General features: G+C 39.7%; 1 protein-coding gene across 14 annotated transcripts in view; it reads left to right on the top strand.

Moving 5' to 3' along the window:
* The first annotated feature begins 9,221 nt into the window (after positions 1–9,221).
* Positions 9,222–11,725, top strand: part of madd (MAP-kinase activating death domain) — a 61,299-nt gene continuing 58,795 nt past the window's right edge. For 5 of the 14 annotated variants that reach the window (XM_028579006.1, XM_028579036.1, XM_028579015.1 and 2 more), the window contains exon 1: positions 9,222–9,667. The gene's annotated coding sequence lies outside the window, so the exon portion shown is untranslated. Of the gene's footprint in view, positions 9,668–9,690; positions 9,954–11,030; positions 11,139–11,725 lie in introns of those variants that run through there. The other 9 variants (XR_003692642.1, XM_028579022.1, XM_028579028.1 and 6 more) reach the window with 5 other exon arrangements.

Raw genomic sequence — 11,725 nt, 5'->3', positions numbered from 1 at the left:
ATTTGGTGTTATAAAAAAAAAAACATTTATAATGGAGATTGATGTTTATACTCATGCTGTTTTTTTCCATGCGTTCACCTGTGCAGTGTAAACTTGATATGCATAACGGATGATAAAGAAATGTCAATGCAAAATTATAATTGTGAAAGTTTATTTTTCTCTTTGTGCTCCTGTTGCTTTAAGAGGGCTGAAAACTGGACAACGTGATGGCACTGCAGCCTGTTTTTGAAATGACAGAGTTTTCATTAGGTGTCTGTGTAGCCATGCCCAGACATCACCATTAGACTAGCATAACCGTAGATGTAAAATGCCGTTTTCTCAGTCCTAACGCAAGGGTTTCAACTATTTCAGCTCTTACAAGGTGCCAGTTAAAATCGGCCATTTTACTGTAATGTATTCCTTTTTTATACGCCGTTTTCAGTTGCAATTTATTTTGGCTTTTCATAAAATTGCATTTCACGGCTAACCTGTTGCAGCTAAAATTGGAACAGTAATTGAAATACAAATGAATGACTCACAAAAAAACAAAAAGTGACTTTGTTTTTAATTACAATAACCAGTAGGCAAAAGCACTTGTTGATGGATCTTATGTTTTTTGATCATTTGAATTTCAATGTTAGACTTGGGTTGTCTTTTATTTTTTTTACAGCAGACATTTTGATGAAATACTACAGTACTTGCTATGCAACTCTAACTGTTTAGGTTGTGTTTGCCATTCAATTAATCTATATATATATATATATATATATGATGTTTTTGATTTAAAAGATTGAATGGCTAATTGGAACAGTAGACCATAATTGACTGCCTCTGCCTGGTGTATCACTGGTTGACTCTGATAGTAAATGGGCAAAATGCAGTGAGCTCCACCTATTGGTTGGTTGGTTGGTTGAATGAATTCAAACAAATGGATGTTGTCCTTCCACATTCTTTATTATTAACGGTGGTATGTTCTTGAGCCTGCCGAATCAGAAACAATAGGAACCAGAGTGTTTCCTTCCTCTTCCTCAACAGTTGCTTGGGAAAAACACCCGACGACAGGCTACTGTTTTTCTTGCTACTGGAAGCAAGTGCCGCAGAGTTATACTAGTTCCATTCCCATCTTTAGATGCGCTGTTACATTGCTAATTGAAAAGTCGCCTAAATTAAATGTCAAACTTAATATCAGTAAACCTACAAGTATAAAAGAATTCTCTAAAGGTGCACATTTCCATTTAGCAAGAACAGATAAAGACAGAAGTCAGTGGTGACCTGGCATTTTCTGACCATGTATTGTATCAAGCCGTTTGCCTTCCCTCTAAAAATTTGATTTACTTTTTATTGATGCTCTAACAATGTTTTTGTTATTGATTTTCTTACATCCTTCTAACCCTTTAGCAATGCATTTAATAGTTTTCTTTTTGACAGTTCCATCAATATTAGAGGAAGCAGATTAATGTGAGAGTGTGCGGCATTTTAAAAACCATACCAGTGATTTTTCTTGTTTCTTTTGTGTCCCTTTGCAATGAAATGTGAGGTTTGCTTTAGGTTTTTTGGTTTGCTGTTTGCATGGCATCTCTAGCCAAACACTAACCGTTAAGTTTAAAAGTAACCTTTTTGATATTGGGGTGAATTTTCCACCATGCCCCGATCAAATCCCGGGTCTGTTGAAACTGAAATTATTTTGTCATTGTGTGCTGTACTCTGATCAAATGAGCATCAGTCTTTGGTTCTTAAATCTTAATGTCTCTTAGGGTACATGTTATGTTAATTATGTAGGTATCAAGGTTAATTGTACTGTATATACTGTAATTGTTATCTCTGATCTAATTTAATTCCTGTCTTCAAAGGATGACACTGTAAACATTATTGATGTATAGAAATGCAAACCTATTTTAATACTTGTAACTCCAGAAGAGCTTTTGTTTGTATGTACAGTATAAATTAAAGCTATGCTGTAGTGCTGTTATGTTTGGAATCACAATCACTTGTTTACTGCTCAGATTTTAGATGGGTTGATGCTCAAATCAGCCAGATTGAAATAGATTAGGGCTCGTCATGGTACATATACTATGATTTATTTGGTATTTAAATGGGACACCAGCCCGTTTATTTGCTGGAAAGTGAAACATCTGTTACTGACTTGTGACTTCCTATGACGAATGATGGAAGCACGGAGGGGTTTGAATAACTTTAGAATTAGAGCTTGCTGTAAGATCAGTATTTTTTTTATTAATTTTTTTTTTTACAAAGATGAGTTTAAGTTGTCCCTCGAAGATATCTTCAGAGTACACTACCATACAGTATACAAAAACGTATAGAATTGAATCAGAATGAAATGGTCATAATCACGATAGATAAAATACAACACTATCGCATATAAAGAGTAGGCCTTGGGTGCATTTTATCAATCAAACGTTCATTCTATAGCACATTTCATACAAATCAGATGCGACACAAGAACTGTGCAATTATACAGAGAGCCAGTGCTGCACATATCTATACAGAACTTCAAATATACAGACCATACACCCCAAATACATATACATATAGCAGCATTTGGTGGTTAGAGCACTAAAATTTGTATTATATGCCTGCCTACATTACCCACAATGCAACTCAACCGCAGACAGTTCTGTTGGAGATTTAAGTGTGTTTATGGGTGTGTGTGTATATATATACACTACCGGTCAAAAGTTTGGGGTCACTTAGAAATTTCCATTCCACTCCATTCCAGACACAATACCTGCTGAGATCAGTTGTATTGTTTTTTTTAACCAGGGCAGCAGTTTTCAGATTACATTATTTGCTTACATAATTGCAAAAGGGTTCTCAACTGTTGTAGAAAGAAGTGGCTGAAGAAACACTTGAAATTCATGCTTTTTGGTCTAAACGTCATACCCAAATTTAAAGTGGTACAGCTCCCATATACTTTGACACTCAGGGGTGTGCCTGATATCATTGGAAAGGTGATTGATGTGGGTTTGTTTGTGTATTTGAGAAGTGTTGTATTTTGTAGTTTTTTTGGTTTTTTATTTGAACTTTTCAAATAGACATAAAAAACGCACAGACATATTTGTAGAAAAGAATTCATATAAAATCCATTTTTGAGTCTTTTAGCTTCTGAATTTTTTTCTGTAGTAAGCTGAGACGTGGCTAATGCTGTGTTGTCTGTCACCTGTCAGATGTGTTTACAGCAGTGTATTTTAATAATTTTACAGATTTATAACTTGGACAGAAATAAAAAATCTCCATTCTAGCCTCTGTAACTCTGTGTCAGTAAGGCCTAGAATCGCCCTGACACTTGTAACAAAAACTTGAGAATGTTTCCTTTCCAATGATATCAGGCACACCCCTGAGTGTCAAAGTATATGGGAGCTGTACTACTTTTAATTTGGGTATGACGTTTAGACCAAAAAGCATGAATTTCAAGTGTTTCTTCAGCCACTTCTTTCTACAACAGTCGAGAACCCTTTTGCAATTATGTAAGCAAATAATGTAATCTGAAAACTGCTGCCCTGGTTAAAAAAAACAATACAACTGATCTCAGCAGGTATTGTGTCTGGAATGGAGTGGAATGGAAATTTCTAAGTGACCCCAAACTTTTGACCGGTAGTGTATATATATATATATATATATATATATATATATATATATATATATATATATATTATGGGTGTATATATATATACCAAATAGCATTTGGTGTGAGTGCTGGATGGTTAGGGCACTACAATTTGTATTATATGCCTGCCTACATTACCCACAATGCAACTCAACCTCAGACAGTTCTGTTGGTGATTTAGGTGTGTTTATGGGAGGCACCTCCAAAGGTGGCAGAGATTAGGCGCGTTCAAGATGAGCCAGGCCTGCACAGAATCGATCACCGGTGATTGCCGCCCAATGCAGGCCGATTAAATGTGTGTTATTTTTCAGTGTTTCCTCTATGTTGATTTGACCGTGGTGGCCCCCCACGGCAACATTTCTGCCCCCCACGGTATCAGAAATAGGGCTGCATTGTTAGAGTGCATGTCGGAGAATAAAGCGGTCACTCGTCAGAAACAGGGAGAAAGGAAAAAGAGACGCTGGCCGGATGATAAGCCAGTTGAGATCGTGTGCGTACGTCCTTGAGAACTGTAAGTCGTAGAACTTCTGTTGTCAGTTCATTTAAGCCTGGTCTTGCAAATTTAAATTAAGTCAACTGGTGATTTTCGGACCTGCCCCCACTGCTAAAAAAAAATCCTTAAGGAAACACTGTTTTTTCTTTATTGTTTTCCTTTTTTCTTCAATTAATTTATTGAGAGCATTTTGCAGTTACAAACAACACATACAAGTACACATACACACAACTACAACATAAATACATAAACATATCCCAGGGGAGTCTTCAAAGTCCAGCAAGGCTAATCAACAAGCAGTCCAATTCATAGCATCACTTCCAGTTAGAAGGGTTCCAATATCATTCAGTCACGTGATGTCACGAGTGTTGAATATATGTAGCTGCACAGTCTTCAGAGCTTTACAGTTCTTTAAATATCTTATAGAGTCCAAATATTCATTGACTTCACTCTCAAACACAGGAAAGAAAGGTTGAGAGCCCACTTACATTTATGTAGTAGAAATAAACGATTAATAATGAAGAGACACACATCACAGTTGCTGTGATGGTTTTTTGATCATCTGATAAGTGTAATCTTGCATGTATTTCTTATTACTATTGTTATTTGTAATATGTTTTAATATTGTGTGCACCTTCCCAGGGACTGCAGATGGAAACTAGCAATAGCTAACTCTGGTACAAAACATCTTTTCGTAAGATTAATGTTTTTTGTACATTGTCCCTGACAAATAAACTAATAAAATAAATAAATATGTTCCTTCCTTTCCATCTTAAAGGGGAACTATGCAGTTTTTATTTTAGCTTAATTTACCTTAACTGAACAGCTTCGGAGTCATTGGAATGGTTATATGACTTTTTTTTTCGAGTTGAATTGTGGTCGTCTCACTCCCCCCTAGCGCCAAAGAACACTGTTATTGATTTTATAATGTTAATATGTTGTTGTTTTTTTGGCATCTTTCTCTATCTCAAGATGCCAGACTGATCTGCCTCACATACGCCCATTTGGGAACTGGCTAACAAGGTACCGATGGAGTTTTTCCCACTATCGTCATTTTTATCGTCTCAAATTTTTCTGCGTGGGAACATTTCCAAAATAAATGGGAAATATCTTCATCTGACCTTTTGCAGAAAGAGCGTTCAGATTCAATCTCTGGATTCAACACACTTTGCTGGGTAAAATCTGTGAATTCATTTAAACGTAATAAGCACATATTAGAAAGGCAAAGACCAAACGTTTTCCAAAGGACATTCTCTATTAAACTGTTCCAATGTGGGATTATATAAGGAATAGTAACAATATCTTTTTGGTATAAAGTCCTAATTGTTTTATTTTTAGTCTGGCGCTCCGCAGAAAAGCATAACTTCCCCACAGCAGTCATCAGATCAGATAAATCCATATTGTGAGTCAGTGGCCACGGGAAATGAATGCCTCCCAGCAGCATTCTGATTCCAGAAGGAATTGCATCAAAGACAATTGCATACTCCCCATTTCTGCAAATAAATCTGAAAAACTGTACAGTCTGCCATGCAAAGAGTTGACCAACAAGTAAAATATTATTCCTGTACCAGTTTTCAAAAAAATAAAGATTTGTTTTTGAAGAGAATGTCCTCATTATGCCAAATGTAATATTGATGAGGTGAGAAGTTATGTTTAAATAAGAGCGACCAAGCCAAAAGCATGTGTTTATGAAAATTGGACAGTTTGATTGGGATTTTGCTTATATTATAATTGCATAATAACAGGAAATTCAGGCCACCGATTCCGTGTGTCCGACTTGCTCTGACGTCATGCACACATGGGCATCGTTAACCTCACGAGATCATGGGGGACTACTTTCCACCGACTGCAAGACCCAGGGCATGATGGGAAACGCCTGGCTCTCAGCTGATCCAACAGCTGATTGGTTCAGAATCGACTCAACATGAAGTCGTTTTATATAAACTATTTAAAGATTATTTTTCGGGGGCCTTCTCCTTGTCCCCTTTATTTCAGAGTGACAGTGGATAGACAGGAAAGGTGGAAGAGAGATGGGGGATGACACGCAGCAAAGGGCTGCGGGTCGGATTCGAACCTGGGCCGCTGCAAAGGCCTCAGCCCACATGGGGCGCACCCTCTTACTGGGTGAGCTACAGGTCGCCCCCTTTTTATTGTTTTTGAATTGGAGGGATTTTAATTGATATTTGTCTGATTTAAAGGCTTCTTCCGTACAGAACACGTGTGGCTGATGGTGACGTTGTAGAAGTCAGAGAGACTAAATCCGTTCATATTACGGATCATCTACAGTCTGTTGTTTATTAACATCAGTAACAGATCGCCAGCAAAGCATTTTGATAGCTACTCCGTCATAATAAAAACAACAGGAGACTGTGTACGAGCTATAGGTCTGATAAGATTTTAATGAATCGGAATGGGACAAAACAGGATGGGAGTGTTTCTGTGACTTTCCTGTTCAGACTGGATGCTGCTGGAAACTGTCCGATTTTACCGGGGCTTTTTGTCCCCGCCCCCCGCCGCGCTCTCGTTCACTTTACAGGCGAGGCCCAGTTCATCTCGAAAGAGCCTAGTGACAGAGCTAAGATCCTGTGGGACTTCCAGATCCAGACTGATAAAATGGTGATGGTGATAATATATATTATATGTATACATATACTGTATGTTAAGGGGTAGATAGGATTATGCTGGATTTGAACAGTAACATACACGTCTCAAGGCACCCTTCTTAAAGATAATATTAGTGTTAAAGGTAGTATTGATATTTAATCTAGCCAGAGCTTGTTTTCCTTTCAGTAATATTAATTGTTATAAATTGTATGATTGTATTCATAATAATTGAACAGTTTGGGGGGTGGTAGGACGTGGCTATCAGATCAGACTTTGTGGGCCCCCAAAAGGCTTTGGCCGGCCCTGTCAGGCAATAGAACACCGTAAAATACTGCAAACTGTTCAGACTGATCATTGAGTGAACTAGCTATTACAGTTTTTGCATATTGCTTACACACCAAAAAACGAATGCTTAGACCAAAGCCTCAATACCTAAACTTCTTGTAGCATACCTTAAAGGTCCCATGGCATGAAAATGTCACTTTATGAGGTTTTTTAACATTAATGTGAGTTCCCTCAGCCTGCCTATGGTCCCCCAGTGGCTAGAAATGGCGATAGGTGTAATCCGAGCCCTGGGTATCCTGCTCTGCCTTTGAGAAAATAAAAGCTCAGATGGGCCGATCTGGAATCTGGTTACCTCCCCCTTTCTCTGTTTTGCCCGCCCAGAGAATTTGGCCCGCCCATGAGAAAGAGAGAGACATCATGGCTTTCAAACGAGCAAAGTGGCAGTTGGTCAAGGCCACACCCCCATGCTCCACCTTGCCCCCCCTCTCTCCTCCTCAATAGCTACAGACACAGAAATGTCACATACTAAGGAAAGCTCATTGTGGGACTGGCTCTAGTTAACCTGACTCCGCCAGATGGATTGCTTCGCATTTGCTCGGCATATCCATCTGGGAACTTACCGTTGGAGAACTTTTGGGAAGGGGCGAAAATACTGGTTAGCTGATTGGATAAACCATCTGTCTATCACCACCTATGACCACCTATGTTGGTAATAGATGGGCCAAATCAACCAATCAGATCAACGAAGCGTATAATACAACCACAAGCCAGGCTACCCCTGCTGCTGCAGGCAAAGCATACCTCGTTAGCTCAGCAAGAAAGCAACATGTCGGTAAAGGATATTTGCCGTTTGTGTAACGAGAATTTACAAATAAAAGACACCATTTCAGGTTCCCGGTCCATATTCCAAAAGAAGGATCCAAGAGAAAAAAGCATTAGCGAGCGGCTAACAGAATTGGGGCTACCGCTGTCTGAAAATACTGGTTAGCTGATTGGATAAACCATCTGTCCATCACCACCTATGTTGGTGATAGACGCTTCTCGTTGCGTCACACCTTAACCTGCCTAAAAAACAATGCTGATTGGACGGTTGTTTGGCGAACGGCTCCAAATTTTCTCTATCTCAAGGTGCCAGACTGATCTGCGAGTGGAAAACTGGAGCTCGCGAGATCAGGACGGTCTCACGAGGCTAGGCTCTAGTGGCTGTAATTCTGCACCAAGGCTGAATTTTGGGAAAGAGACTTCAGATACAGCATTAGGGCACCACTAAGGTCTATATTAAAAACATCCAAAAAGCAGCATGTCATGGGACCTTTAAACACTGTGTAACCAAAGCTTAAACACATTTTATACTTTGCATTTTGTTTGCAATTCTGTAACACGTTTTCTCTGTTCAAAATGCCAAACTCATCTGGCAACTGTAGGCACTTACATTAAGACCTGAAAACACTTGCACAGAAAACAGCAACACCAATCGGTCTGAGCCTTAGCACTACAAATAGGCCTCAGGTAAGCCATTTTGAGAACTTTACAAGCATGGAGGCAATGAGAGTCAGAGTAAGAGGAGGACAAAGAGAGAGAGAGAGGAGTTGGACGTGGAAGAGACATCGCCTGTGATGTTGACGAGGTCTTGTGGCCAGATACGAACAGAAGGCGGGATCCATAAGCGCCCCCAACCCCCCCAAGCACCCCCACCACACACATATATACACACACACACACAAAACCACAAAAAATATGTTTTTTTTTCCCCAATGCAATTTATCCAGTAATTGTTTTGTTTTTTTACTTTTAGTTTTCTTGCTAAATTTGATGATTTGTGATTCTATTTTCCTTTATTTCTGTAAGAATGTTTTTTTTTTTTTTGTAAAAACTCTTGTTTGATTACTGCAGAAAGTCTACTTTTCAGTTTTACAGAAGTCTGAGTCTGGGAAAATGACAATAAAAATAGAAACACAAAGACTGCAGTGTTTTATATAGCTAAAGCCCATCAGTGTGTTGCTGGTGATATGGAAGAGTAATTCAAATGGTGCATGTGTGCATGGTTTTGTTGCAAGAATTTCATTTTTAGAAAGGAGTGTTAATAAGTTTTGATTGCAGTATTTCATGTTGGCATAGATGTGAGTTGTTAATCTCCAAGTGCTATGTCTGATTGGCTTGTGTGTAGAGTTTTGACATAATGAGCCAATTTCTGCAAAAAAAGTGTGTAAGCAATAGGCAAAAAACGGTACTAGGCCTACCGTCACAGCCAAACTTAAGTAACGTTACCCGGGGGAGAGCATTAATAAGTGTTTTTCGCCAGGCTGGTGTGTGTCGCTTCCGTTAGGTCTCAGTATGCGGAACTCCCTGGCCTGCACACTGATGATGATGAAGAGGATGTTGTGAAGGCAGGTTGTAACTGACTGAGCTACCCGTTCATCGAGCTGAGAGGTGGACACACATTTTTTCGCATCATCTATTTATGCTGCGAACCAGCCAGTCACACTGAGTAGCTTCCCCCTTTTCAGCCGTCGTTTCCAATGCTGTAACGTAATCGTCATCTAAAAGAAAGAAGGCTGAAATCAGACATACACCGCTGCCTCTCCCCCCTCTGTGACCGTGGAGGACACCCACCACCCAGGCCGTCATCAGCAGCTGGTCTCGCAGCGAACGTTAGCGGCTAACCGGCTAATGTAAAGCAGGTAACATTAAGGATATTCTTAACGTTACTGAACGTGTGATATTTAGCCAAATACATCCGTCGCATTTGTGGCTGTTTGGTCCGAACCGTTTTCTGAGGTCGCCATGTGTTGTTTTACATTTGACAGGCTTTTATTTATGAGGTAAATCGCTCAAGCTGCTGTTAGCAACTAGACAGCTAGCGATAGCTGGCTAGCTAGCTAGCTAGCTAATCCATCCGTGGCGTAGGACACCATAAAGCTTGCAGAGTGGAGGTGAGAGGGTGCATCTTTAGGGGTGAACATGGAGGTAAGAGGGTACTTATTTTGGGTCGAATATGTAGGCGGGAGGACGCATCTTTAGGGGTGAGCATGTGGGTTAGAGGTTATGGGTTAGGGGTTAACATCTAGCTAGGTGAGAGGATGGCTGCATATTTAGGGGTGAACATGTAGGTGAGAGGATGGGTGGATCTAAAGGGGTGAACAATGTAATGTTAGGAGATGATACATTTTCCCGTGGTGCGTGTAGGTGAGAGGACGCATCTTTAGGGGTTAACCTCGAGAATTAGCCAAGTTCTGAGAGCTTGTCATAAATACAAAACAAATAACAAACCACAAGCTACACGGCCAGCAGCTCTCCTCGAGCTATCAGGAGGCATTGGATATCGCCTTATCAAGTTTGTTACTGCGAATGCTGTCGTCTTTCTCGTATGTCTCTAATCTCCACAGTTGGCTTGTTGGATAGTAAAATGCCCTCTACAGTTCGTAACTAACGTTAGCTGTAACTGTAACCGTAACATGCCGTGTGTCATTGTAAACTCATCGCGGTTACACCATCGTTCTGCAGTGGTATTATTTTCCACAATGTCCAACCAGCTTCCGACACAAACACGACTGATGAAATAATGCCGTTGATTTAATCGTAAATGGATTGAATGACCATAAGGATGAGGTAGTTATCAACGTCAGCAAGGAGGAGGTCAGAGTAGTATAGAATGAATTAACCTATTTCATCCTGGTGCTAATTTTTTTTTTAATATGTATTCTGATATATCTAAAAAAAAAATTAGATATGAATGTCTTAGAGTACCAAATATTTAATACTACTGAGCAGCCATAGGCTATATGTTACAAAGTGAAAACTGTAGGATTGATTTCAAATGTCAACACACAGAATTATTTATCTACAGACAACTGAACACTGCAAGTGCTTTGGTTTTGTGAATTTTGGGACCAAAAACAGTTCTTATAGACCTATCTGTTTTAGCTGTGTTACAGCGTACGATTGGTTCAGTTAGAAAAGATTGCAATCTAAAAGTGAGAACACAACGGCCAATACTTTTCTTAATCCACACTTCATCCTTCTGAATTACAACTACTCCAACAGAGACTTCTCCATCGCTGCTTACTGCTGTTCACAGTGACTGGCAAGAAATGCTGTCCACGATGGAGGCCTGTGAATCATATCTATCTCCTCTCTGTGCTTACATAAGCAGTGAGTGCATCCTGCAGACATCTCTGACCACATTCATCTGTTGTGTTAACCTACATCATTATCTTGCCTTTTAAGATTACACCGTGTTGTGATGATTCTTTCTTTTTTAGAGAGAGAGAGAGAGAGAGAGAGAGAGAGAGAGAGAGAGAGAGAGAGAGAGAGAGAGAGAGAGAGAAACAAAGGTTCAATACCAAGCTCGTTCATTAAATTCAGTACAATCAGTGAAGTAGCGTATCCTTCAGCCCTCATCTAAAAATAATGCTGTGGTCCTGTATCTTTGTGCAGGATGGCACCGGCTCTGCTGCTTCATAAAATAGCCATTTTGGCCTTGCACCAGGAAGCATTTATGTTGCCAGACCTGCATGTTGATTCATTGCCCTGATGGTTTTGCAAGATAAAGAGGGTTTAGAGCGGTGTTCTGCATAGGCCCAGCCTTCACTGTTGGAATATATAATGTGGTTGGAATTATTTGCTCTCTATATTTAGCCATTGCTGTGAAGAAGGTTCAAGTTTTCACCACTCTGCAACATGCTCAGAGTTGTGCCATGTCTGTAGAAATAGCTAGAATAGTGTGAAGAACTAGCTTT

The sequence above is a fragment of the Perca flavescens genome, chromosome 1 (assembly GCF_004354835.1).
Source record: "Perca flavescens isolate YP-PL-M2 chromosome 1, PFLA_1.0, whole genome shotgun sequence".
Classification (NCBI taxonomy): Eukaryota; Metazoa; Chordata; class Actinopteri; order Perciformes; family Percidae; genus Perca; species Perca flavescens.
This window is presented reverse-complemented; position numbering and strand designations above follow the sequence as displayed.